The sequence below is a fragment of the Monodon monoceros genome, unplaced genomic scaffold (assembly GCF_005190385.1).
Source record: "Monodon monoceros isolate NGI ecotype Baffin Bay Population unplaced genomic scaffold, NGI_Narwhal_1 Super_Scaffold_20, whole genome shotgun sequence".
In the NCBI taxonomy this organism is placed as follows: domain Eukaryota; kingdom Metazoa; phylum Chordata; class Mammalia; order Artiodactyla; family Monodontidae; genus Monodon; species Monodon monoceros.
The window spans coordinates 7,585,637-7,591,288 of NW_021703777.1; the positions used below are offsets into that span (position 1 = coordinate 7,585,637).

General features: G+C 35.3%; 1 non-coding gene across 1 annotated transcript; it reads right to left on the minus strand.

Moving 5' to 3' along the window:
* Positions 1–360: 360 nt before the first annotated feature.
* LOC114903306 lies at positions 361–467 on the minus strand. Its single transcript, XR_003795693.1, has one exon. It is a non-coding gene; the product is annotated as a U6 spliceosomal RNA (small nuclear RNA).
* Positions 468–5,652: the final 5,185 nt, after the last annotated feature.

Here is a 5,652-nt window from a genome sequence, read left to right on the forward strand (position 1 = left end):
GTGATAAAAACTAGTACAGTTGGGTATTATCGCCTTGATTTGTGGTAAGGCAATAGCAGTTTTACTCACCAATTTTTACAATCTTTTTTATTTTTTAACACCTTTATTGGAGTATAATTGCTTTACAATGCTGTGTTAGTTTCTGCTGTATAACAAAGTGAATCAGCTATATGTATACATATATCCCCATATCCCTTCCCTCTTGCGTCTCCCTCCCATCCTCCCTATCCCATCCCTCTAACTGGTCACAGAGCACTGAGATGATCTCCCTATGTGATGCAGCTGCTTCCCACTAGCTATTTATTTTATATTTGATAGTGTATATATGTCAGTGCTACTCTCTCACTTTGTCCCAGCTTTAAAAATATGGAACAATTCACGAATTTGCATGTCATCCTTGTGCAGGGGCCATGCTAATCTTCTCTGTATCATTCCAATTTTAGTGTATGTGCTGCTGAAGTGAGCACCCATTTGCTTATTTTTGTTTTTATTTCCGTTACTCTAGGAGGTGGGTCAAAAAAGATCTTGCTGTGATTTATGTCAAAGAGTGTTCTTCCTATGTTTTCCTCTAAGAGTTTTATAGTGTCTAGTCTTACATTTTGGTTTTTAATCCATTTTGAGTTTATTTTTCTGTATGGTGTTAGGGAGTGTTCTAATTTCATTCTTTTACATGTAACTGTTCAGTTTTCCCAGCACCACTTATTGAAGAGCATGTATTTTCTGCATTGTGTATTTTTGCCTCCTTTGTCATAGATTAGGTGACCATAGGTGCGTGGGTTTATCTCTGGGTTTTCTATCCTGTTCCAATGATCTATATTTCTGTTTTTGTGCCAGTACCATACTGCCTTGATTACTGTAGCTTTTTAGTATAGTCTGAAGTCTGCGAGCCTGATTGCTCCAGCTCCATTTTTCTTTCTCAGGACTGCTTTGGCTATTCGGGGTTTTTTGTGTTTCCATACAAATTGTAAATTTTTTTTTCTAGTTCTATGGAAAATGCCATTGGTAATTTGATAGAGATTGCATTAAATCTGTAGATTGCTTTGTGTAGTATAGTCATTTTCACAATATTGATTCATCTTTGATTTCTTTCATCAGTGTTTTATAGTTTTCTGAGCACAGGTCTTTTGCCTCCTTTGGTAGGTTTATTCTCAGGTATTTTATTCTTTTAATTGTTTTAATTGCAGCATGTGGGATCTTTTAGTTGTGACATGTGGGATCTAGTTCCCTGACCAGGGATCGAACCTGGGCACCCTTCATTGGGAGCATGGAGTGTTAACCACTGGATCACCATGAAGTCCCTCTGCTCTGAAATTTATGATTTCTTTCCTTCTACTAACTTTGGGTTTTGTTTGTTCTTCTTTTCCTAATTCCTTTAGATGTAAGGTTAGGTTGTTTCTTTGACATTTTTTTCTTGTTTCCTGAGGTAGGCTTATATCACTTTAAACTTTCCTCTTAGGACCGCTTTTGCTGCATCCCATAGTTTTTGGATCATTGTGTATTTGTTTCCTTTTGTCTCCAGGTATTTTTAAGTTTTTTCCTCAATTTCTTCAGTGATCCATTGGTTGTTTAGTAGCTTCTTGCTTAGACTCCATGAGTTTGTGTTTTTTTCAGTTTTTTCCTAGTAGTTGATTTCTAGTCTCATAATCTGTGGTCGGAAAAGATGCTTGATATGATTTCAATTTCCTTAAATTTACCGAGACTTGTTTTATAGCCTAGTGTGTGATCTATCCTGGAGAATGTTCCATGTGCACTCACAAAGAATGTGTATTCTGCTGTTTTTGGATGGAATGTTCTATATATCAATTAAGTCCATTTGGTTTAATGTGTCATTTAAGGCCTGTATTTCATTATTGATTTTATATCTGGATGATATGTGCATTGATGTAAGTGGGGTATTAAAGTTCCCTACTATTATTGTGTTACTGTCAATTTTTCCTTTTATGTCTGTTAATATTTGCTTTATAAATTTAAGTGCTCCTATGTTGGGTCCATATGTATTTACAATTGTTTTATCTTCTTCTTGGATCGATTCCTTGATCATTATATAATATCCTTCTTTGTCTTTTGTAACATTCTTTATTTTAACGTCTGTTTGTCTCATGTAAGTATTGCTACCCTGGCTTTCTCTTTATCTCCATTTGCATAGACTACCTTTTTTCCAATCCCCTCACACTCAGTCTGTGTGTGTCTTTAGATCTGAAGTGAGTCTCTTGTGGGCAGCATAAATATGGGTCTTATTTTTGTATCCATTCAGCCACTCTGTGTCTTTTGATTGGAGCCTTTAGTCCATTTACATTTAAAGTAATTGTTGATATGTGTGTACTTATTGGCATTTTGTTAATTGTTTTTGTAGTTCTTTTTTGCTCCTTTCTTCTTTTTTTCTCTTCCCTTGTGATTTGATGATTATCTTCAGTGTTATGTTTGGATTCCTCTCTCTTTTTTTGTGTGTGTGTCTGTTATAGATGTTTTTGTTTTGTGGTTATATAGTAATTTATATATATGTGATTATTAGTAATCTATCTATTTGTGGTTATTTTAAGTTGCTGATATCTTAATTTCTAATTTTAAAAAACTCTTTATTTTTACTCTCCTTTCCTCATGATTACTGTTTCTGACATCATATTTTACTGAATTTCTATATTCTGATTTGACTTTTCCTGCATATTATAAACTAGTAATAGTTAAGGACACTAGTGTGAAAAAATTCTCATAAAACTTTCATGACACAATGATGAGCTCTCCTGATGAAATCTATAATGGGAACAGCCTTCTATTTTGACTTGGCTATATTACTTTATCTTTTCCTTCCAAACTTTCATTATTGACACAGGGCTGGAGGGAGTGGGAAGGAAGAAAATGTCTGAAAATGGAGCATTTACCTGAAAAGCAACATTTCAAACAAGAAGAGATGGAGATAGTTAAATGATAAACTTAAGATCACTGCCCACTCTGTAGCACAAAGGCTGGAGAATAAGTTTATGTAAGTTCTAGAAAATAAATGTCTTTGAATAGTCTGAGTTATTAAACCTTGACACCAGTGCCAGCTTCATAATTTGTGGGGCCTAGTGCAAAATGAAAATTCAGAGCCACTTGTTCAAAGACTAGGAAAAAAAGGTCAATTAAAGGTATAAAATATAATTTTTTAAAAATTTCTTCTACAATCTCTTTTTTTCCCATCTTTTCCTTTCAAGGGTAAAAATTTTAATTTTTGAGGAACTTCATACTGCTCATTTTCAGACATTAGAAAGCAAAATATTGTTCTCCCTTCATCCTAGAAATTAATAAGAAGGGCATACATTTTTTTGAAAAAAAAATCACAACTCTTGGAAGTTTACCACCAGCATCTAAAATCAACAAAAGAGCGAAAAAACATTTACTATGTATTTCAGATTTCTTTGGTGGGGGAGGTCTTCCCATGTGGTATTAATACTTCTTTCAGTTCCTATTACCAAAATAGTAAAAGCAGGAAAAAATAGAAACCTAGTGGTTTTGTTTTTTGGTTTTTCTTTTGCGGTACGCGGGCCTCTCACTGTTGTGGCCTCTCCTGTTGCGGAGCACAGGCTCCGGATGCGCAGGCTCAGCGGCCATGGCTCACGGGCCCAGCCACTCCGCGGGCATGTGGGATCTTCCCGGACCGGGGCACGAACCCATGTCCCCTGCATCGGCAGGCGGACTCTCAACCACTGCACCACCAGGGAAGCCCAAACCTACTGGTTTTTGCTGAAACCGACGAGGTCGCTCTCTTGGTCTGTGCAGACACTCCCAGTGTCTCAGCTTGCTGGAAGAAATTTGCTGACATTTTCCTTTTGTAGTTGTTTGTTTGGTGAAGAATAATAGTAAACATTCTAACATCCACATCTTGGTGATTAGTCTTCCGCTTTATTGCTTGGTTGTTTGTTTGGTGTTGGTGAGGTCATCTTCCACAGTCTTTTTCAATTTGTCATGGTGTTTCTATTTGCTTAATCTTATTCAAAAATATATATATAATTTTAAATTATTAGCATGAATTCTACCGTTCACCTTTACATTGTGCAACACCAGTTTTAAATGCAAATACAAACATTTAACTTGTATGCAAAATCATAAAAATTATGCACTTTATATTTTGTAGCTCTTATTTATAAGTGTATTTCACCCTTATCAGAATAGTGGAACCACTGCCCCAAATTAACTCAACTGTTTTATTCTACTTCTTGATTCCCACGTGTTCTACCAACACTCTAATTTTGGACTAATGATAAGGAAGGACTGGAGGGAAAAGGAATTATGGGTTGCCCTATCTTTTCTTTCCTTTCATAATTTAAACTCTTTATTAAATAATGCAGTTTCACTTTCCCCACATTGACTCTTCTCTTAATTTACTTAGCTTTCAAGTGAACCCTCAAATCCCAGGAAAGACTTCATGAGCTGAAGTTTATCTAAATAAATTAGGGCTATAAATGAAAAAATTAGTCACTGAGAATCTCTAAAAATAATAGAGTTCCTCCTCTACCACTACTGAGACTAGATGGAAGCTTAACATATTCACAACTTAACCAGCTTAACAAAGTGACCCTCAAAATTATACAGGAAACCTTTTTTTTTTTAGTTTTGAAAGAATATAATGTTTGATATTTCAGTGAAAGTATGAAAGTATTCATTATGGGGACAATCAAAATTTTTTTGGACTTTTTACATATTTTAATTAAAAAATTTTGTTATTGAAGTATAATTGATTTACAGTACTGTGTTAAGTTCAGGTTTACAGCACAGCAATTCATTTATACATACATATATATGTGTATATATATATGCATACATATATACTTTTTCAGAATATTTTCCCTTATAGATTATTATAAAACATTGAATATAATTCCCTGTGCTATACAGTAGGTCCTTGTTGGTTATCTATTTTATATATAGTAGTATGTATATGTTAATCCCAAACTCCTAATTTATCCCTCTCCTCACACCCCTTTCCCCTTTAGTAACCGTAAGTTTGTTTTCTATGTCTGTGAGTCTCTTTCTGTTTTGGAAATAAGTTCATTTGTATGTTTTTTTTTTAGATTCCATACGTAAGCAATATGATATAATATTTGTCTTTCTCTGTCTGGCTTACTTCACTTAATATGACAATCTCTAGATCCATCCATGTTGCTGCAAATGGCATTATTTCATTCTTTTTTATGGCTGAGTAATGTTCCACTGTGTGTGTGTGGGTGAGTGTGTGTGTGGGGGGGTGAGTGTGTTTGTGTGTGTGTGTGTGTGTATAAAACATCTTCTTTATCCATTCCTCTGTTGATGGACATTTAGGTTGCTTCCATGTCTTGGCTATTGTAAACAGTGCTGCAATGAACGCTGGGGTATACATGTACCTTTTCAAATTATGGTTTTCTCCAGATATATGCCCAGGAGTAGGATTGCAGGATCATATGGTAGCTCTATTTTTAGCTTTTTAAGGAACTTCCATACTGTTCTCCACAGTGACTCCTTTTCTTTCTATATCAGCATTTTCAGCATAAGTGATTGCCTAACACTGAGAACTAAATGGGAGTGAGGAATGGTGTGGTCGGGTTTCTTGCCCCTTTGTGTTTCTTCGAATGCCATTGCCTTCCTTCTGTGTTGGAAGCCCAGTTCTTGTTCAAAAAGAAAGTGTGGCCCCTAGGGGCT